This window comes from Macaca nemestrina, chromosome 2, assembly GCF_043159975.1.
Source record: "Macaca nemestrina isolate mMacNem1 chromosome 2, mMacNem.hap1, whole genome shotgun sequence".
Classification (NCBI taxonomy): domain Eukaryota; kingdom Metazoa; phylum Chordata; class Mammalia; order Primates; family Cercopithecidae; genus Macaca; species Macaca nemestrina.
The window spans coordinates 129,215,966-129,239,464 of NC_092126.1; the positions used below are offsets into that span (position 1 = coordinate 129,215,966).

The window sequence follows — 23,499 nt, forward strand, 5'->3', positions numbered from 1 at the left end:
TGTCTCAAAAAAAAAAAAAAAAACCCTAAATACTCAACCAACAATTGTACTCTTGGACATTTATCCCAGAAAAAGGAAAATTTTAAATTAAAAAAACAACTACAACCACCACCTGTATGCCAGTGTTCACAACAGCCTATGTATAATAGCTAAAAACTAGAATCAGCCAAGATGCCAAGATGTCCTTCAACAGGTAAGTGGCTAAACTGTGGTATACACATATCATGAAATACTACTTGGCAATAAACATTATATATTCCGTTAATATAAAAATTCTGATATGACCCAAGTTTCACAAACTGAAGATAGATTAGTGGTTGTCAGGAGTTTCAAGGGGGCCAGGGGAGAGATGGGTGTGGCTATAAAAGGGATCTTGGTGGTATCAGCACTGTTCGATATCCTGACTGTAGTTGTAGACACATGAACCTACATAGGTGATAAAATTGTGTATAAATCTAAATACACACATACGCACAAATAAGTATAAGTAAAACTGGGGAAATTTGACTACACTTGTTAGGATTGTTTTTGTTTTTTGAGACAGAGTCCTCTGTCGCCCAGGGTGCAGTGCCACAATCTCAGCTCACTGTAGCCTCAACCTCCCAGGCTCAAGCAATCCACTAGCCTCAGCTTCTCAAGCATTTGGAATCACAGGTGCACGCCACCACACCTGGCTACTTTTTTTTATTTTTTGGTAGAGATGGGGTTTTGCTATGTTGCTCAGGTTGGTCTCGAACTCCTGGGCTCAAGTGATCCACCAGCCTCAGCCTTCCAAAGTGCTAGAATTATAGGAATGAGCCATCACGTTTGGCCTGGTAGACTGTATTAATGTCAATATCCTGATTGCAATATTATACTATAGCTTTGGAAAATTACACCACTGGAGGAAACCAAACTAAGTATAGAAGGGCCCTCACTGCATTATTTCGTAGAACTGCTTATGAATCCACAATTATCTCAAAATTTTCCATTAATAAAAAAGTGCTGAAGATGAGTATCATTAAGATGCATACTTCATAATAGAAGTGAAAATACCAGCATGCAAAAGTAGTGAAACTATTCTAATTTTGTTAAAATGTGAGCACATGCTTGTGTATTTCCTCATTAAAAAAAAAAAAAAAAAAAAAAAAGATTAGGAGAAAATTCTGGTTAATAGTTGTTATTTCTGGGTGGTACAATTACACATGCCTTTATTTGCATTTTAACTTTTTCCTCAAATTTTAAACTTATTTTTCAGACAGCCTCTAATGAATATATATCATTTTCACATTCCAGTGTTACAAAAGCTGCTTGATATCAAAAGCGGAAAAATCCATCTCATATATATTTTGTATTACACACAATGTCAAAGAACGTAGCTTGTCTGGGGACTAAAATATTTTCACTTAAGAAACTATCTGAGGTGGTCGTGTTAATCTAGAAGTAGCAAATAAATACATCTTTTGATTCAACTAATAAAACTCACCCTACATATTGCTATTTTCATTTGATCATTTCCATCAGTTTCTATTTTAGTAAAAATAAGGCTTTCAGGAAAACTACCAAGTACAAATGAACTTCAGAGGATTATGCTGCTCTGAACAACTGCTCTCTTGCCTTTCCAGTCCTGGAAGAATGCCAGTGGTCTCTGACACTCAAGGGCTACTGAGAGAGACAGAAACTAAGCTGGAAAAACACAATTCAGTCTGTGGTTACTAGGAAGTTAGACACTTTTTTTTTCCCCCGAAAATTATCTCCATTTGCTTCAGATTCTTCACAGGCCTCCACTTAACACCCTCTCGCAGCACGGTGCAAAACAAATCTGTCAGCTGCAAATATGGCCATAGAAACTTTTTCCCCAATTACTAGGGAAACAAAGTGAACAGCAGAGAAAACACCTCCGGCAAGACTGTACAGCTCTGCTGTCATGTTCTGTGCAATAACTGTGACTCTCTACTTGATTTTCTTTGGCCCCTGGCTCAGGGGACAATTTGCTTGAACAAACTAGGAGCAGTCATATCACACCTACGAATCATCTTATGGCCTGTTCCCATTCATTGGCCTTTGGGTTCAGGGGTTCTCCATAGATGGTATCTCTCTTCTGGGCATTTTGGAAATCTGTAGGGCTGTGTTTTTGTTTTTTGTTTGGTTGGTTTTCTGAGACAGAGTCTCGCTGTCACCAGGGTGTAGCACAATCTTGGCTCACTGCAACCTCCACCTCCCAAGTTCAAGTGATTATCCTGCCCGAATAGCTGGGACTACAGGTGCCCACCACCACACCCAGCTAATTTTTTGTATTTTTAGTAGAGGCAGGGTTTCACTGTGTTAGCCAGGATGGTCTCGATCTCCTGACCTCGTGATCCACCCGCCTCGGCCTCCCAAAGTGCTGGGATTACAGGCTTGAGCCACCATGCCCGGCCCTGTAGGGATGTTTTCTAAATGCAGAGAGGAAGGGGATTGTTGAAGCAACTGGAAGCCAAAACTGGGATTTAAGAGGCAGAATCTCTCAATGAATTGTGCTATGGCATGCATGACTTAGGACTGTCTCAGTGGACATGAAGTGAAATGCCAATCATCTGAGCCAAGAACCTTCCTTCATTTCACATAAAAATAAATGCACAGTATGTTTTTTATAGTTTTAATACACACCACACGCTAAACCATGCAAATTCAGAGGAAACTGCTACTTTTTCTTTGTAACTTTACTAAGTTATCATTTTGGAATATTGAATCTCCAACAGCAAGGTCGTTTCTGGTTTACTGTTGCCCATTCGAAGCATCTGTGGCAGTCACTTTTATAGCTGAAACATTCACAGTGATTCTATGTATAGGTGCAAGCATCTGACTACTTCATTAACTCCTAAAAAGTCTTGCTATTCAAAAAGTGGTCACGGAACAGCAGTACTGACAGCACTTGGGAGTTAATTAGAAATGAAGAATCTTGGATTTCAGGCATGCACCTGAAATCCAAGCTACCTTGAGAGGCTGAGGCAGGAGGATCACATGAGCCCAGGAGTTTAAGACCAGCCCGAATAACATAGCAAGACTCTGTCTCAAGATTTTAAAAGAGAGGGGGGCAGGGGAGGAAGGGGTGATTGGTGCAGCTTCCATTTGGAATTTAAGGCATCATGAGGAGTGACAAAGGTCATGGTTATGGTGGGCACTTTGGCTTCAGAAGAGTCTCAGGAGGAGAGTTCAGGCCCTTTGTACCACATATCTCGTTTGATTTCTATTTGTGTGAAATGGCCTTTCCCTGGGTCAAGCCCACACCTGATACAGCTTCCTTCAATGAGGCCTTGCTGAAGAGCAATCAGGACCCCAGCTCCTGATTCTGCTGAGCAGGCCTCTTACCTTTCCCTGGTGACAAAAATCAACAATGTGATTGACAGTCTGATTGTGGCTCCAGGGACGTCTGAAGTACAAATTGAAGAAGCTGGATAGGTGGGATCCTACAAAAAGAGAACCATCACTACAGGCCACAATGCAGCTGCCCCGCTGGTAATACGCAAGATTGTGCCAACGTTGGAAGCTGTTGCTCCCCTGGGAAACAAAGTCGTGGGAAGCCTGAGAGCACAGGATCCTTCTGAAGTTTTGACCGTACCAACCAACGAAACTGGCTTTGAAATCAGTTCTTCTGATGCTACGGTGAAGACTGTCATTACAACAGTGCCACCCAATCTTCCAAAACAGGACCCAGAACTCCGTTGGATATCAAGGTATTGCAGAGTGCCTTAGCAGCCATCCGGCATGCCCGCTGGTTCAAGGAAAATGGTTCTCAGTCCACAGTTAAAGTTCTCATCAGACTACTGAAGGACTTAAGGTTCGTCTTCCTGGCTTTGAGCCCCTCACACCCTGGATCCTAGGCTTACTAGGACATTATGCTGTGATAACACCAACAGACAGCCTTTGGCCCTAAACACTGCACACAGGTGTTGCTTGCAGATTTTGGGTGCAGGACTGTTCCTGCCAGGGTCCATGGGTATCACTGACCCCTGTGAGAGGGGCAACTTCAGAGTACACAGTCATGACCCTAGAACAGCAGGACACAGTCTGCTACACAGCTCAGACTCGGTCCGAATCCTCTCACATGGTGGCTTTAGGAAGATCCTTGTCAGGAGGGTGATGCCAGCCATCTTACTTCTGAAATATCTACCTGGGATGGAGTGAGAGTAACACCTTCAGAAAAGGCTTAGAGGAGCCATTAGAGAAAAAGGAAAGAGAGGAAGAAGAGGAGACAGAAGAACCACCTCAAGGAGAGGAAGAAGAAAGCATGGAAACTCAAGAGTGACCTTCCCTTCACTCTCATTCCTACCCAAGGGGGAACACTGAAGCTTAAGCTAGGTGCTACCACGCTTTATATGGTGGCAGACGTTTCCGTGGGGAAGGGAAGATAGCAGAAAGGGAAATAAACTCTATAGAAGTGTCATTCCACTGGGTTTTGACATTGGCTTAGTAGCCAATATCAAATGTTGGTACCCTTCTTCATTATAGATGAATGGCATTATGACCTATGCCATCCATCTATAATGAAGGAGGATACCAACATATTTTCCTAATATTCTAGAATCCCCACCTCCTGAAAACCCCCTCTTAACTAATGCTTCGCTGTTGAAATGTTATGTACTGTTAAGTGTCTAGAATTTTTTTCTTAAAAAGTACTTCCAGTAGGAAAAAAGAAAGAAAGAGAGAAAGAGAGAGAGAAAGAAAAGGAAGAAAATAAGAAAGGAAGGAAGGAAGGAAGGAAGGAAGGAAGGAAGGAAGGAAGGAAGGAAGGAAGGAAGGAAGAAAGAAAGAAAGAAAGAAAGAAAGAAAGAAAGAAAGAAAGAAAGAAAGAAAAAGAAAGAAAGAAAGAAAAAAGAAAGAGGGGGGGAGGGAGGGAGGGAGGAAGTAAGGAAGGAAAAGAGGAAGGAAGGAAGGAAGGAAGGAAGGAAGGAAGGAAGGAAGGAAGGAAGGAAGGAAGGAAGGAAGGAAGGAGGGAGGGAGGGAGGGAGGGAAGGAAGGAAGGAAGGGAAAGGAAGGAAGGAAGGAAGGAAGGAAGGAAGGAAGGAAGGAAGGAAGGAAGGAAGGAAGGAAGGAAGGAAAGAAGGAAGAAAGGCAGAATCTCAGGCCCCCCACACTGGAGCTGCTGAATCAGAATCTGCATTTTAACAAGATCCCCAGGAGAAGCTTGGCTCTAGTAAACTTGTACCCAAGAATGTATTAAACATACTGCAATATGCATCATTTATTGTAAGTTACTTTCCTTTTATTTTTATTTTCTATAGATACTAGTTGAGTCACTATATAATTTTTAAAATTAGGTATACTAACAGGATGCATTATCTATTTATCTCATATTAGGATAATAAAGGGAACACATTAAAAATATTTATTACAAATCAGAGAGGCACCGACTTGAGAACTACTGAGTAAGAAACTATCTGGATGCTGCCAGCTCTGTTTATACCTTTATTTTTCTACACTATCCCTACTCTGGAAAAACAGACTGCAAGAGAAGCAAATGTAAATTTTCCTTAACTATGATTTTTGTGCCCCAAATTGTCCTCAATGAGGCAAAGTGATGTTATGTCACTAAAATGTGGCATCTAATGCAACTTGACACTCACAAATGGAAACATCTGGAAATATATAATCCCTCTGAGACCCAGATATCAGTGTCTTTAAGGGAAAACAAATGCTCCAAGAGCACTTCCCTTGAACAGTCTTTTTATTTGATAAAGCATTCCATCTTACTGCCTCTCACAAGGAAATACGCCTTTGCTTTTATCAAAGAAAGTTTTATTTTGAACCAAAATAAAGACAAGATTGGATTTTCCCAGGATACAATAAAACAGACCTGGGTTCCACGTTCCTAACCGCCCGATTCTCCCAAACTGTCCCACCAGCAGCTCAAATACATTTCACCTTCAAATTCGCACTCAGCATCTTCTTTCCTAAACCTACATTTTGTCCTTTGTTCCCTATTTTAGTTAACGATCCAAAGTCAGTAAAAATAAAAAACCACCCCAATCTCCTCGTTCTGCAATAATAAAATATCCTTCAGAATTAACTATGTGCCAGGCAAAAGACACATTGTCCCCCTGGTGGAGAAGTCCACAGACAAAGAAAACTCCTGGTCTGGTTACAGTTACATCGTCTGGAATATTTAAAGTCCTCTTGGAATCCTCCCTCCCAATTGCTTCCCATAGTGAAATGTCAGGACCTGTTAACTTTATTTTTGTGCCAAGTGTCCATTTATTGACTCCATCAGCACCTAGTCATCTAACTAACCTAATTAGCTGCAGCTTAACTAACTAGAAGGTCAACTAACTGAAATCTTTTTTAATTCAATTCACAAGAAAAGAGGTTTTTCACAAGTCAGCAAGCTAAGGGCAAGTATATGGGATACCTGTCATTTTTACCTGCCAGGCATACATTTCTGCTGCTTCTGGCTACAGCACCTCTATTTTCTTCTGGGGATCTGTATCCTGTGCCCGTTCCCCGGCTCAGCACATGTTGTTTCACTGAGGTTGACCCTACTCCTTGACACAAGAGCTGCACACAATCCAGCTTTGCCTACCACAGCAATAGGAGGGGCAGGAAGGAAAGGACTCACTGGGCCCAAACCAGCCAATGAGATTTAAACCAGGGACTATGTTGGAAGGATAGGAAATAAAGGTTTAATTTCCACTGCAAATGCAGAGTAGACTACGTGGAGTCTATTTGCTTACACAGGCAAATATCTTCCTTGAGAATCAAATGAATTTAGAGGAAGAGAAAAACCAAGGGATAGAGAAGGGCTGAGTCCTGGTGATACACTCTGAAGTTTAAAAACCCCTCTCCTGATACACTGTCACACTGTTATTGCTGTAGCCAGATGGAGCTGGCTTTCTGACACTTTCAAAGAAAGTCTTAACAGAAATGTTTTTAAATGCTTTTTTAAAAAAAGGCTGAAGTTTGAAAAACAGCACTAGAGACACAACTTTTTTTTTTTTTTTTTTTTTTTTTTTTGAGACAGAGTCTTGCTCTGTCACTCAGGCTGGAGTGCAGTGTCACAATCTTGATTCACTACAACCTTCACCTCCTGGGTTCAAGTGATTCTCGTGCCTCAGCCTCCCAAGTAGTTGCCACCACGCCCAGCTCATTTTTGTATTTTTATTTTATTTTATTTTATTTTAGTAGAGACAGGGTTTCACTCTCTTGGCCAGGCTGGTCATGAACTCCTGACCTCAAGTGATCCACCTGCCTCAGCCTCCCAAAGTGCTGGGATTATAGGTGTTAGCCACCACGCCCAGCCTAGATCTACAACATTTTAGCCACTATAATAGTCTAAGTTAAAAACTGATATTTTGAGTGATGCCTATGAAATACCATGATATAATACTACGATATTCTGAGCAGTAAAAGAAATTCTGACCAATATGCCCCACTTACCAAACTAGAAAAATGTGCACCTTATTTTAGACTGTCCAGAGTGACCATCCTGAGAGTATTTCTTAGGACACTGGTGCCTTAAGAAAAAAGGGGTTTCAGAGCAAATATATGTGGCAAAGTCTGCATAACACAGCCCCCTCTTGGAAAGTCAAAATGTATGAAATAGCAAAAACCGCAATTACTTTTGCACCAACCTAAATACATTAACACATTAAGGGCTCTGTAATGGTCTACACTGAGAAACCTGTTTTCCTTCTCTGACCACTTCACTTCCTTTTATAATTATTATTTTTATTTATTTTTAGCAAGAGTAAACTTAGCAGAGCATTATGTTCAGGAAAACACTGAACTCAAAGGCCACCAGCTCCATCTTAAAAAAATTCCTGTTATTGTTCTCTCTAGTCTACTGCTGTATTGAGAAAACTGTAAAAACCTTGAATTTCCAAATCTAACAGAATTTAAATCTCATTACCTCAGCATATCCCAAAATAATATAGTTCCAGAAGTTATACTGTCAGCAGCATAGTACATTTATCAATTTTGCATTTGAGACTGCTGTGAGTACTTGTGTTTACATCTGAGCAAGAAGAAAAAGGTATGGCTAACTGGACTGAAATCATTCCAGGAAAATAAGTGCTTAAACCAGTTCCAACCTAATTAGCTTCTCACAAAAGCTAAAATCCTGCTTTATGCAACCAAATAGCCATTATTAAATCAAAATCCGAAGTGCTACATTTCAGAACAGAACAAAATTCAAGTTGTAGCTAATTACTCCAAAGTCAAAATTTAAATATTCTGTATTTGTGACTGAATTTGTGATTGACTGTAACACTACTTGAGCTAAATCAAATAGACAAGTATAGGTATATGAGACCTTTTTTTTAAAAAAAAAAAAAAGTGATCTGGACATTCCTAGATCAGATGTTCTAATTTAGCATAGTGAGACACAGAACTCAAGGAATAAGCATCATTGAGAACTCTCAATGTTAGAACATGCGATACAAATCCATGTTTTAAATGCTTCGATGGTCAACACAGACAGATATTGTTTATCATTTGTTCATTCTTGCTCGTTAGCACATATGAATTCATTTAGCAGAGAGGTGCTGATGGCATACTCTGGGTTAAGAACTATACTAGGTGATGAGGACAGAGCCTCCCGTCATGTTATGGGTGGAACTGTGCCTCCCCACCAACCAAACTCGTATATTGAAGTCCTAGCCCTGAGTCCCTCACAAAAAGCCTATAGTGACCTTGGCTTACCCTACATAGTCTTATACAATTCATGTATCCCTGTGAGATAGCTAGTGCCATCATCAACATCATCATCATCACCATCCCCATTTTGTAGATAAGGAGGCTGCTATGGTTTGAATGTATCCCAAAAGTTCACATATTGGAATCTTGTCCCACAGTGCAGCTGTTTTGAAAGGTAGGACCTTTGGCAAGTGACTGGGTCATGAAGGCTCCATCCTCATGAATAAATGAATGGATGAATGAATGAATGAATGAATGAATGAATGAATGGGTTATCAAGGGAGTGGGCGAGTTGTCAGGAGACTGAGACTGTTGCAAAAGCCAGTTTGGCTGTCTCTGGTGAGCCCCCTTGCCATGTTATGTCCTGTGCCACCTTGGGACTGCAGAGAGTCCTCACAAACAAGAAGGTATTCATCAAATGTGGTCCTAGACTTTGGCCTTCCCAACCTCCAGAATTGTAAGAAATACTATTTTTTTGAGGCAGGGTATCACTCTGTTGCCCAGACTGGATTACAATGGCACAATCATGGCTCACTGCAGCCTTGACCTCCCGGGGTCAAGTGATCCTCCCACCTCAGCCTCTTGAGTAGCTGAGACCTATCATAGGCATGAGATACCATGCCTGACTATTTTTTATTTTTAAAAAATTTTTTATACAGATGGGGGTCTCCCTATGTTGCCCAGGCTTGTCTGGAACAACCATGTTCAAGCAATCCTCCTGCCTCAGCCTCCCAAAGTTCTGGGATTACAGTTGTGAATCACTGCGCCTGGCCACATAACACATTTCTTTCTTTATAAATTACCCAGTCTCAGGGATTCAGTTATAGCAATGGAAAACAGACTAAGTCAGAAAGGTTGAAAAACTTTCCTAAGATCATGTAACCTTTAAATGCAGAGCTAGGACTTGCACCCTTGTCCACAGTGCCCCCATACAACTGGGTTCCAAGGCACCTGGAGCATAAAATATAGCACAAGAATTGGCCATATTTCTAAAAAGGCACAGTGAGATTCTAAAGACACTGGAAACTTGAAAAAGAGAGGGAAATGCTCACAATCATAATTTCCTGGAAGACCTCTAATGCCTTATTTGAAATGTATACTGTCCTCTCACCAAAGAGGAATCCAGGTTAGCCTCTTTAGAGAGACCAAAGGCAGCCTGATCCAAGAAGACCAGCAGATGTTGAATTTTGACAGAGTATCCATATTCAGAACTTTTTTTTTTTTTTTTTTGGTGGAGATGAAGTCTTGCTCTGTCACCCAGGCTGGAGTGCAGTGGTGCAATCTCGGCTCACTGCAACCTCTGCCTCCCGGATTCAAATGATTCTCTGTCTCAGCCCCCAAGCAGCTGGGATTACAGGTGCGGACCATCATGCCCGGCTAATTTTTGTATTGTAGTAGAGATGGGGGTTTCACCATGTTGGCCAAGCTGGTCTCAAATTTCTGACCTCAGATGATCCGCCCACCTCGACCTCCTGAAGTGCTGGGATTACAGGCGTGAGCCACCGTGCCCGGCCCAGAACGCTTTCTTAAAGGAAGACCAAAAAAATGAGCAAAAGATACAGACAGTTTTTTTTTAATCAGCAGAAAATCAATAAAGATGAAAATTGGTGCTGTAAAATGGAGCCAGATAACTAACTAAACAAACAGAAAACAAGAGGCATTGAGAATCAGACTTCCTACATTCTGTAATATACTCAAACTCCTTAAAAAAAAAAAGTTATATCTAAGCCATAGCAGCTGGGGTTATTACTTTTATATAAACACTTAATAAGTGTCATACATTGCACTCAGCAGTGTGCCTTGAGCAAATTACTTAATGTTTCCATGCCATGGTTTCATCTATAGGACCAGCATCTACCCCAACTGTCAGTTGTGGGGATTAACTGAAATGGTGTATATAATGTGCTTTGGAATATGCCTGGCAGGTAGTAAGTGCTAAAAAAAAATAGGAACTGTTCTCATCACCACTACCCGGGGTTCAACATTCTAAGGAAGATTTCATCAGCTCCATTTTTCAGATGAGCAGACTGAACCTTAATAAGCCATCCTCAGGGGTCAGAGAACAAAAAAGACTTAATCACAACAGTTCTGGCAACACCAAGAGTTGATTCTGACTAAGCCTTCAGCTCATCCCCAGTCATACGTGGAAACAGCGACAGTGTGCTACAAATAGCAGGTGCCCAGATATTTCCTCCTAACTTATACTGCTGTGACTAACCCCTGAGCTGCGCTACTCAAAGCAAGGTCCTCTAATGCATAATAAAACAAATTTACTAAAAGGCAGAAATCTATTAATTACAACCAAAGACTTCCATAACAAAATACTGCAATTACTACTCACTACCTGGCTGGCTGTCTCTTTGAACAGGCTGAGATAATTGGTTTTCTTTGTATTTTATTTTTCCTACTGAATTACTTTTTTTGTGTATATGTATTAGCCACTACTACATTCAGGTACAAAATGTGAAATTTCTTTTGTATATAAGGCTGCTCATGCTCAAGGGAATATTTAGTAAATTAGATGGGCATTTATTTCCAAAAACTATGCAGGAAGGAAAGGGAAGAAGGTCCCCAAATTAATAATCTTATTAATATACAAATGCCATGTGAAATCCATTCTCTTCTATTCCCCTGAACAATTTTCTTCAACAGAGATAACTGATGAGGTGCAAAAAGGAGGGTCAGAGAGAACTGAATTCAAGGAAGACAGACAAAAATGGGAAAATGAGTACAGGAGAAAGATGTATTTTAGGTGGGAGATTGTTGGAAGAAAGTTCAGGCCTGATTCAGGCATCATCCTCATTAAATAATACAGATCCAATCTTGTCCCAGGGAGATAAGACTTGCAGAGTTCACCTTATGGAAGCATATCATAAGGATACATGTGAACCAAGGGAAAACAGAAGGAGGTCCTGGATATCCTCCCCTTCAGTCCTCCTAGCTGCAGGACCTTGGAACCTGCACTTGCTCCCTCTGCTTAGACTGCCTGTCCCCTGTTCTTGAAAGAGCCAATTACTTATTTTCCAGGTCTCATTCACATCCTTTTACTTCCCAGGACATATGATTTGAAATTATCAAGTTCATTCATTTACAGACTTTCTTTTTTTATTCTCAATAGGTATTGCTGGGGGATGAATGAATCTACAGTAGACGCCTAGACTTCTTTTAAGGAGAGATAAGGCACTGGAAAGCCATTTGATATTTGAATTGTTGGAAAAGAAATAAAAAGACTTCATTTGCTGTGTAGATTCCAAGGGCTCTCAGTTCCAGCTGCAGGCCGTGTTGGGAAGTCATCCCAGTCAACATCCAGGACACTGGGAAAGGCCTCTGTGGTTGATTTGTGATGTCTGCCATGAGTGCAGCCACCAGTATAGTGCTTTACTCACTCTTTACTCATCCTGCATCACCTAGGATACTTTCCTTGTTGCTACCCTCCACAAGCAGCCAGAATGATCCTCCCAAAGGTAAGGCAGACACTATCACAGCACTTCTCAAAACCCTCCAACAGCTCCTCTTCTTACTCAAGATAAAATCCAATGGCCAGTCACCATCCATCTCCCTCCCCACCAAATGGGTTCCAGCTTCACTGGTGTCTTTGCTATTCTACAAATACAGTGAGCTCACTCCTGCCTCCCTATCTTAGAAGCATTTTCCTCCATCAGAAACATCCCCCTCCCCTTTCTGCAGGTACCTATTCAACTCACCTTATCAAGGAGGCCTTCCCTGCTCACCCTATGTAAAGAAACCCTGTCTCCATCACTTTCTGCCATTTCATTCAGCTTTAGTCTTCTTTATAACAACTTCCACTTGAGACACATTTTTTAAATTATCTGTTTTCTTCGTTCACCCTTTGTAGCCCCCATCCAATACCTAAACCCCATTAGGAGAAGAATTTTATCCTTTATATTCATGGGGCATCTCTGACACTTAAAGCAGTAATTGATACATAAGGAGTCCCCATTAAATATTTGTTGAATGAATAAATAAATGTATTCCCCACTTATAATTAAAATGATTAAGGCCATTTTCATCTAAAGAATAGCTTAACTGCCCATGAAAATACATGTCCATGAGCTTCATGTTCTGTTTCCCTCCTGGCAGATACCAAAAACAGAATTTCCTAACATTTGTGGCAAAAATAAAAAAATAAAAATAAAATACACATTTGGATTCTCAACAAAAATTAATGTATCTCGCCATAACATACATATAATAGAGAAACAAGAATAGGGGAAAAGCCAAACCCTTATAAATTTTCCCTAAAGCAGTGGTTCTCATAACGTGATCCCTGGACTCAGCATCCGAAGCCCCAAGCACGTGCTAGAAATGCAAATTCTTAGGCCTAGACCCAGACCTACTGAATCAAAAACTCTGAAGGTAGGGCCCCAGAAATCTGTGTTTTAACAAACCCTCCAAAGCACGCTCAAGTTTGAAAACTACTCCCCTAAAGAAAAATGTGAGATTTTAGAAACTGATTTTTAGCTATGTACAATTTTGATATTTTGGTTTGTACATTAAAAATATGACATTCCTTATAAGATGGTTGAGATAGCCTCTGAATAATCAATAGCAGCCCGGGTGCGGTGGCTCACGTCTATAATCCCAGCATTTTGGGAGGCCAAGGCGGGTGGATCGCAAGGTCAGGAGTTCAAGACCAGCCTGGCCGACATTGTGAAATCCGGCCTCTACTAAAAATACAAAAATTAGCTGGGCATGGTGGTGCATTCCTGTAATCCCAGCTACTCAGGAGGCTGAGGCAGGAGAATTGTTTGAACCGGGACCCAGGAGGCGGAGGTCACAGTGAGTGAAGATCACGCCACTGGGCACTCCAGTCTGGGCTACAGAGCAGACTCCATCTCAAAAAAATAAATAAATAAAAATAGTAATAATAAATAGCAAATTTCATTCTATCATTTGACCAAATTATAATTTTTAATACTAACCATACATGAATTGATTTAATGTTTTAAATATTTTTGTAAAATCAAGCTTCGTATTCCATGGCTGCCCTGGATCTACTTATAAATGACACTAAACAACCACATCTGATTTCATCCTAATGTTGTGACTTTTTTCGGGTAGCAGTTCTGATAATTAGTAGGGATCAACAAATTAAAAAATGACTGTAACATGTCTTATAAGGAACCCTCGAAGGATAGAGAACGTGAATCTCTAACAGCCTCACATCCAAAAATTTCACCAAACATCTTTACCTGGAGCTGTTTCTTTAATTGCTTCTAACGAAATCGATGCATGTGTTAATCAAATATTAAGTGCAAATGTGAGTACTTCTAAGAGGAAGTACAGCTCTTCAGGTCACCAATATACTCCTTACACCCACCGATTCTTTAGAACATGAGGGCTGGGACCCCCAAATCACTCATTCAACCACCCCTTTTTAACATATTGGGGCCACCATCAGGGGGCTCATTACCAACTTGGAGACACAAAGACTACATCCACAATATGGCTTAAGGGCAGTTTCTAAAAACAGGATTACCAATATTAATTGCTGGCCTTGTACTGTTATTCACATATTATTTAGTTTTCACAATAGCTTTGTAAGGTTTTCATGTATCCCCAGTTTACAAATGAAAAAACGGATGCATCAATATATTATCTAAAATTCTCACAAGAGAAAAGCTCAAACTTGATTCCAAGTAGCGTTTTTCTTGAGACATAGTCTCTCGCTCTTGTCGCCCAGGCTGGAGTGCAATGGCACAATCTTGGCTCACTGCAACCTCCACCTCCCGGGGTCAAGCGATTCTCCTGCTTCAGTCTCCCAAGTAGCTAGGATTACAAGCACGCACCACCACACCCAGCTAATTTTTGTATTTTTAGTAGAGACGGGGTTTCACCATGTTGGCCAGGCTGGTCTCGAACTCTTGACCTCAAGTGATCCGCCTGCCTCAACCTCCCAAAATGCTGGGATTACAGCCGTGAGTCACTGCCCAGTCCCAAGTAGCTTTTAATGCAAGGTTCACTTTTCTTTTCTTTTTTTTTTTTTTTTTTTTCCTGTCACACATATGGCTCCCTTGAGCTTCCGAGACAGACCCCAAATAAAGGCACTTTTACTACCGGACTGAGAAAGATGTGACTAGGAAGGGCTTGAATAAGAACTTCATTTGCCAAGAAATGGTCTCTGGTGGACTCAGATTTTTCCCTTTTTTCTTCCTTGATGCTCAGAATCACAGCTGTACATTTCTGACAAAAAGATATATGAATCAGAGACAGCCAATATGAGCAAAAGAATAAAATAGAGGGGAAAATAGTAAGAAATGGCTGCACTGGTAGCCGTGATAAAATTTTAATTTGAACATTTTCTGAGAACAGATTTTAGCTTATCAAGCGCTATGCAAATTATATGCAAATCCCACACAATGCCTGCATATATTCCCCGACGCTTGTTTTTGTTTTTTTTTTGCTCTCCCTAGGATGTGGCCCTTAGGAAATCTACTCCCTTGGCTCAGCACTCTGGATGGAACATTTGCTATACTGAAGATGACAAATCTGAAGAAGGTTTCTGATCAGTATTCGGTACCTATGTTTACAAGCGAGCCCGCTGATCCCCTATAATAGTAGCATTAAATCCAAATGTCAAGAGGAATTTATATACATATATTTTTTAAGTGTCAGCGTATAAGGCCTCACCCTAGTTACAGGCCATCTTTAGCCACCCTGCTTCTTTAAAAATCAATGCACAAACACAACAAACCACCTCTTGGATGTAGTCATTAGGCAGAAAGAGTTTCCACAGTGGAACCCAATACTGACATAACCTTTAGGGACAACATTGTAATTTATCATGGGACCATGTGCAGGCTACCCCAGAGGCATCTCTCACATGGCAGAGGTGACACACACGGCAGTAAGGTGTCAATTTTATAACATATATGCAGAATCCGGGCCAGAAGCTATTAACTAGCCTTGCTAGCCTCCTCTCACTTCTTAGAATTCATTACCAAGCCCTCTCCTACCTTGGCCTTTTTGCTTGTTCTTTAAATGCTCTTGACTCTTCTACACGCCTTTGCATCCTTCAGGGCACAGCCTTAAAGTCCCCTTCTCTGAGAGGCCTTCCTTAGCTAAAGAAGAGAACCCGATTATTTTCTGTCAGGCCACCTGTATATGTACTACAACCACTGGTACTTATTTTATTTGTTTTACTTACTTATCTCCTTCAGGATGTGAACTCCTTGAAAGCAGGGACCCTGTCCATCTTGGCAACCAGGATATTCCTAAAGCCTTAATGCACACTTACCAAATAAATAAATAAATAAATAAGCAGCTCCTCCTTTTTATTTCCACTCCCAAAAGCTTGGGCTCAGCATATGGTGGTGAGAAACCGTCTTCCTTAGATCTCTGAGATGCAGGAATACCCCCTCTTGAGAATGATGGAAGGTACCCACCTTCATAGAATACTTGCAAGCAGAATCTGGAGCAGAGACACTGAGAGGACGGGCTGGGAAAGGCAGCCCACCCTCCACGTTCAGGAGCACCATGCTGCACTTGACAATCTGCCTCATTTGGCCTTCAAGGCACGATGCGCATCTCCCTACTGTTTTGGCAGGGGGTGGCTGGCTTTTGGTCTTCGCTGCTATACGTGCTTCCTGACTACTGAACCAGAAGATGAGCAAATCTGACAACTGCTCCAATGCCGAATAAGTTTAACTAGAGTAATGATCACCATGAGGGCATCTGCTGGACACAGGAGTAGGGTGTAAGTGAGGACCCATGACTGGCCAGTCAATTATCTATTCAAATGCTAGCAAGATTGCCCTGGACAACTTTTCTCCCTGATTAGAATAAAGACCCAATAAAAAACTTGTCTAAAAATATTTAAATATACTCCAGGTGCCCTTTCTCATTTCATTAGATGCACTACTGTTAGGCAATTCTACACAAGCCCAAGGCTTCAATTGCTCTTTCTCTGCTGATGCATCTTCCAGCCAGGACCTTTCTTCCTGAGCTCCTCCCAGAAATCCAATTGCCTCTTAGACACTGCTGCTTGGATATCTTGCAGTCATCGCAGACTCAAAATGTGCAAAACTTGCCTAAGTTCACACTGATAGAAAGTGGCAGGCTAATTCATAGTTTAGATGACACCACAGAATATACACAGGCTTCCCAGTGTGCCCAGATGCCTCCACCTCATTGATAGGGATGCCTGTGGGAGAGTAGGAGGGAGGGTGCCATTTTACCATCCTGCTTGGGTAAATGAACCTCAGGAAAATGAGTTCTAGATTAGTAATAGCAATGAAGATGCCAATAAAATGCTACCTAATCTCCCATTAACCCTGAGAACTGTTAACTTCAGTGTTAGCTAGGGATTTCTTAGACATGGATGGGCTTAAAGTTATTTCAAGAAATTCACTTGCTTGGAATTCAGTGAGTTTTTGGGAAGCTGGTACAATCTGAACAACCCTTTTTATTGCTTACTTTGCGTTTTAAGGGTCTCAGTTAATGAAGTATCTCCTAGCACAGTGGGTGAGAAGAGGGGAAAGAAGACGGGGCATCACCAATCCTCTATTCCCTTTTACTAATCCTCACAGGAAAAGACCATCCTACAACATACTCCAGGTCCAGCTGGTTATCTGTTCTGCCTCATTTCTTCTATGTTTTAGTTCACCAACACCAACAGGCTTAGTTTTCCCCAGCCCTGAACAGAGCTCTGTCCTCCTTAGGAGATACCTCATTTGCAGTTCGTTTCCAAGCTTCAACTCATTCCAATGTTCTTAGACACAGTTGTTACCAAATGAGCACCAGCCCCAGGGGTCAACTCAACGGCCATGCCAGGAAGGAGCATCTACCCTTTCCAGTGGGAAGCTCAAATCGGGCTGGCTGTCCTAGATTGCCTCCTTTCCCATGCTTCCTAGGGCGTTTCTAGACATTACCACTTGCCAGGTTTCCCCTGCCCTCGATCTTCTCTGTTCCTTATTATGTCTGTCCAGGGAGATTATTTTGAATTGAAAGTTTTCTTCCTCATCTGACTTGGCACCAAGAACTTGCACATTTTTCAAAAGTCAATGGGGCTTATGTGGTTTTTTAAATTTAGGATTGCTATGGTAGTCACTTCAGTTTTCTTTTTCAACAATCATTTTAATCAGTTCCTGAAAATTTCTGTGCATTCAAGTGCATGACGACATAAAAATTCATTAAAAAAAAAAAAAAGGCACAAGTAGCTAACACTTTGTAGAAATGTGCCTCTATGGCGAGCTAAAACTCTCTCCTCCTTTTCAGTCATCCTCTAGACCCCATCTCATCCCATTCTGCGGTAGATGTGCACTTCTCATATTTACCTACCCTTCCCAATAATCCCTACTTTCCTTCTAGACTCAAGACACAGCTTTCTACTACTGCACAGAATCCTCCGTGGTTTCCCCAAATCCCCAATCAATTAAAAATGGCTCTGCCTGGCTGAATTTCTAGAGACCTTTGCTGAGGTTAAGGATCAGTCACAATTCATCTTATATTACTTTCACACAAATACAAGATAGGACAGAGATGCAGAGAATTTCAGAAGATTTTGCAAAAACTCTCATTGTCATGGTTTTAAGTCAAGCTATATTCTTACCAAGGTCTATTTGAAGAAAAATACAATTTCTAAGCTTATATTTGGATAATAAAGGCTATTTTAAGTACTTTAATGTTTTTAGAGTATGTTAGCTTAACTGAGTATTTTCTCTGCCCTAGAAAATTTCACAAAGCGGTTAGCATTCAGTGGCACACCAAGGCCCGCTATGATGTGCTTTTTGAATTCAATGAAACTCTAATTAAATACAGAGTATCTTAGTAAGCCATCAAGAGGAGCAATACCAACAATACATTATCCCTTAAAAAGCAACTGTGAGTGTTCACTGAATTGTATACTTTAAAATGGTTAAGTTTCTGTTGTGTGAATTTTACCTTAATTTGTACAAAAAGAAATTGTACAAGGTGCAAGTCAGTCTAAACAACCTCTGATGGTAATACTTCTTTATTCACATGGGGAGCAGCCACGACTATCACATTCAATTGTAGAATCCCTAATTTATGGCTTTGAATAATTATCAAAAGCTAAGTCATAATAGATCTTGGACATCTTCACATACCCCTAGATAATTAGACATTAATGTGTCCCATTCCAAAGATTACTTGAGTTGGTAAAAGGAATTTCAAAATCAAATGACTACAAAAGTTTGAGCTCACTAATATGAGTGCATGCAACTTCTAAGTCTCTTGTTCAGACAGCGTTAATGTATAGGTTTGGGGCTAATCCTTCCTCTCAACAGAGAATCTGATGGAGTGTTAGCATTAACGTTCTTATTGATTGGCAAAAGAAATCCTTACGGTGAAGATATATTTCCTTATCTGCAGTATATTTCTGTAGATGAAATGTGGTATCATATAAACCCAGTTCTCAGTACATGAGTGACAAATCCTTCTGTAAAGTACAAACTGACTGTATTTCTGAGAATATGCCTTTCAGCACTTTCTATTCAACAGCTCAGCAAACTAAGTTCTCCAATTAATTTTTTTTCTAATCAATGTAATAAAAACATCAGCACGTTTGCTACATTTTGTCAGGAAAACCACTAGTAGATGGTACACAGGCTAGTTTAAATTTCACTTTGCTTTGCAAATGGGATTTAAAACAAAATAATATTTATCAAATTGATGCTTCTGTCTGAAAGGACCAAAATTTATGTTTTAAAAAATGCTCTGAAATAGCAAACCATGGCAACTGTTGACATGAATGAGCTAAATCTGAGCAGAACTCTTAAAAGCCTCACTGGAATATTTAGCAACTATTCCAGAAAGACTAAGGCACCATACCATAGCCTCTGCCTTCCCTGAAATTACTCCAGGCTCCATTCACTGACTTAACAAATGTGTATTGAGCACCTCCTGGGTGCCAAGCACAGTGCTCTGAATCGGAAACTGTCGAAAATCAGCCAAAGTCCTCTCTCTCAATGAGCTGGCAAACAGCATCACAATAGACTGTGCCAAATAAGGACAGAGGAAGGCTTGAGGTGTTAGGAGTCCAGAATATCCTGGAGAGGAGTGAAAGATGAGGAGGATCGGGACAGGGGAGGGGAAGGGAAAGAGATGTGGAGGGGAAACGGAAATGCAAAGGTCCTGAGACAAAGCAAGTCTGACAGCATCACTGCCTTCCTGTTGACTACAGTGTAACGGATGGGTGGGTGGGGGGAACAGTATGGGATGGAAGTGAAAAAGCAAGCAGGAGCCAGAGACCACAGGACTCTCTCAGTCATGGTAATAAGTTTCAGCATGTTATTTTAATTGCAACAGGAAGACACTGAAACCCTTTATTCAGGATGCTCAATTTGCTTTAAATCCTAGTCCTATAATTCCATCTTGCAGGACATAAACAAAAAATGTCCATACCAAAACCACCTGTGGGTTTCATTTATCATTTCAAGTGAACCACCGTCTTGGCATGGCAGTTAGATAAACTAAAGACTTGGCAAAAGGTTTCGGGGAATGACAGCTCATTGATCAAACACAAATGTGTTTGCTGTAGTTACTGTAGATGTTGTATAAACTTCTATTCCCAAAGTCTGACCAAACCTTAGATGTAGGCAACTTTTCTTCAATGCTGATTGGCAGGGCTCTAAGGTGTAATCTAAAAAGTGAACCTGCCATTTCACACTTCCAAATTAAATATTTAATGACTCATATGTTTCAAGGTTGATGCTATGCCACGTAGAAGCACTTCGTCAAGAATCAAACTATGCAATCGAGATGGCAAAAGAGCACAGGGGCTCACATCTGTAATCCCAGCACTTTGGGAGGCCAAGTCAGGTGACTGTTTGAGCCCAGGAGTTTGAGACCATCTTGGGCAACACAGTGAGACACTGTCTCTATAAAAAATAAAAAATAAAAAATAAAAATAGTCAGGGATGGTTGTGCATGCCTGTAGGCCCAGCTACTTGGGAGGCTGAGGTGGAAGGATAGCCTAAGCCAGAGAGGTTGAGGCTACAGTGAACCATGACGGGGTCACTGCATGCCAAACTGGGTGACAGAATGACACCTATCTCAAAAAAAAAAAAAATAAATAAAAGGTGGCAAAAGAATCCCTGGAGAAAAGATAATTATTAAGCCACAAAGATAAAAAGATACTTTTTATCTTTGGTGAAAAAGATATTTCACCAACCATGGATTTCACACACCCTATCAAGTTTCTTTCTCAGTAAAACCTTTAAACTATATTCATAGCTGAACCAGAGGAAAGCAAGCCAATAAAATTAGGAGGTCACTAAAAATCCAAAGTCATGGCCATGTCAGTCCAACCTGCGGCTATAACTATGTGAAGAATATAAAACTGGCAGATAGAAAGAATGAGGCAATATTGGATAAAGTATCAATGTCTACACATTTTAAAGGCATCTCATCATCAAAGAGTATGGAATTGGACATAGTTCTACATATGTCCTATTTACCAAAATAATCACCCCTATAAATGTAACCCACCTCCTGGAGTTGAAAAATATTCTTTAGAATCAACCTGACAAAGCCAGCACCTCTCTTACCTGAGGTTCAAGACAGCACCATGATTTACAGACAGGACCCAACCTGGCTTTTCCCCGCTTTAAAAGAAATCGATGGCATTTCAATATGGAAATGAATTGTTAATAGAATAAAGAGATGGTAGTGAAGGCCAAGAGAAGAGGAAGGTCAGCTTTCATTGGGATAAGTATCCTCTGTCCTCTTGTAATTACCAGTGAGAAGCTCTTCTCTGCCTGAGAAAAAGAGACAGAACAGGTTCAGAGGAGCAGCCAGGTGCTTGCTTCACTGACAGAGGTGAGAGACCCCTCAGAGATGAAGAAGCTGAGATGGGCTGGGAGATGCCACTGCCTCACTTAACTCAGAACATCTTTTTCTTTTGAACTTGAATTTGGGAAGAAAGTGCCCGATTATTTCTAGTTAAGGCTTGTGGGCAGCCAGGTGAGCAAGTGGGCCATTGGTGGTGGGGAGGAAAGAAAAAATGAAGGATGAAAAAGTGAGAAAAGAAGATGGGAGGGAAGAAGAGGAGAATGATGGGAAGAGAGTAAAAAGCAAAAGAAGAGAGAAAGAAAACAGGGGGAAGGACAGAGAAAGAACAGACAAGAGCTAGCATTATATTTCTTCTGGTGGCTTCCAGACAGACCTTGCCATTCTTCTCAATCAACCCTTCCCTTCTTTCTTCTTTTTCTTCTTCACCAAATTCCAGGATATCTGGGTAGGTGATAGGCATGAGGAGAAAGGAGAAATGGTAAATCCACCCAAGCAGGAAGGAGTAATTTCCTACTCTATCACCTATCTCCCAATGCCCGACAAACTCTGTGACCTTAGGGGGCAAACCTGAGGTTTTATAAAGGTTAACAGAGGTTTTATTAGGGTTCTAATTTACCTGGACCTCAGAAGAGGGACAAGCCTGCACACCTGGGCTTTGGCATAACAGAAATTATGCTTAAAGCTAGCCAGTGATTTTCAAGTAAACATGAATATGTATATACACTATATCGCCGTTCTCTTTTGGTGACAGAAATGTGCTCAGCATTCACATCACTCTCTTGGTTTTTTCCAAGTAATGAAAAGGGGCGACGAGAAAATGTGCAGCTCAACACATTTCTTACACCAATCTCTAAAGCAAGGGCAGTCAGTGGCAAGCCAGAAATGAAAACCTGCTATCTCTTTTTTTTCCAGTCCAATGCTTAGCACACTGGATTACAGAGCCTTCAAAAGTTTTAAGAAAACGTATCTTTGAAGCTGTCTTTTGTCAAGTCTCTGTCATCAAAAGTGAGTTGACTCACCCACCTCTATTAATACATCTGAGGTCTCTCTTCATCTTTAAGAGCCACTGAAAGAGCAAGATTGGAGGATAAAATATTTAAACCTCTTTTAGGAACATCATGGGTGAGTTTTGGGAAAGCAAACATACCAAATTAGAGACTACAGGAAATGTCAGTAGTCCTATGGCATTTCTTTGCCAACAGGAGCTTCTAGCAATACCAGATGCATTTCATATCAGCCTTTCCACACCTTATCCATTAGAGATGTCTGTAAGCACACTGACACCCAATTTTGCCCCCTTCATCAGAATATGAGAAGAGTGCTCGTTTCACATTTTCATGTTGCATTTGACAGATTAAAACTTGAAGGTATACTTTCGTCAAGCAATTTGAAAAGAATTTTAGTAGCTCTAATTGATGTACAGAACTAGCCTCTACATTAATTGAAACATAAACTATAACTTGTGTAAATCAAATCATGATTGATACTTTCTTGCCTAGAAGTGTCTGGTATGAATTAAGCTATGAGAAACACTGCATCCCAAACCAGTAATCTTACAATCAAACCTCCTCCAAAAAGCTGACTTGGTGAGCAAATAGTGAAATGTGGCACATAAAGTCCAAGCTTTTGACTTCTGAAAGTTGTCTTTTGGAGACTACCTTATTGTTAAAGGAAATATGTTAAGAGGTTACTCCCCAAGATTTCACAAGCCTTTTTGTAAAGGAATGGTTTTAAAAAGCAAAATACTATAATAAGGCAAAATAGAAGGGAGACAAGCTATCAGTGAAAAGGCAAGCTTAAATTAGGTAAGTTTAGAAGATTCTTTATTTGGTGAATCACTTATTAACCTTACATTTATAAAGCACTAAGAAGTTTCTAGATTTGAGTTAACACTATTCTCTCTTTTGAAACTCATATACCCTATGAGGTAGACAATGCAGATAGATACAGTGATTCTCATTTCACACATGAAGAAACTGATTTTCAGAGACTAATTTGCCCAAGGTCACACAACAAATCAAGGTAGAAGCAAAACTCGAACCAATGTCTTCCAGTGTCCAGTTCAGCACTTTTCAA

The 23,499-nt window shown here is 40.7% G+C and overlaps 1 protein-coding gene and 1 pseudogene across 24 annotated transcripts in view; one reads left to right on the plus strand and one right to left on the minus strand.

The window, feature by feature from the left end:
- The window catches only part of LOC105483536 (membrane associated guanylate kinase, WW and PDZ domain containing 1), a 677,852-nt gene that overhangs the window by 325,189 nt on the left and 329,164 nt on the right, over positions 1-23,499 (minus strand). The gene's annotated exons all lie outside the window — the stretch shown is intronic.
- LOC105483526 (interleukin enhancer-binding factor 2 pseudogene) lies at positions 3,108-4,267 on the plus strand (annotated as a pseudogene).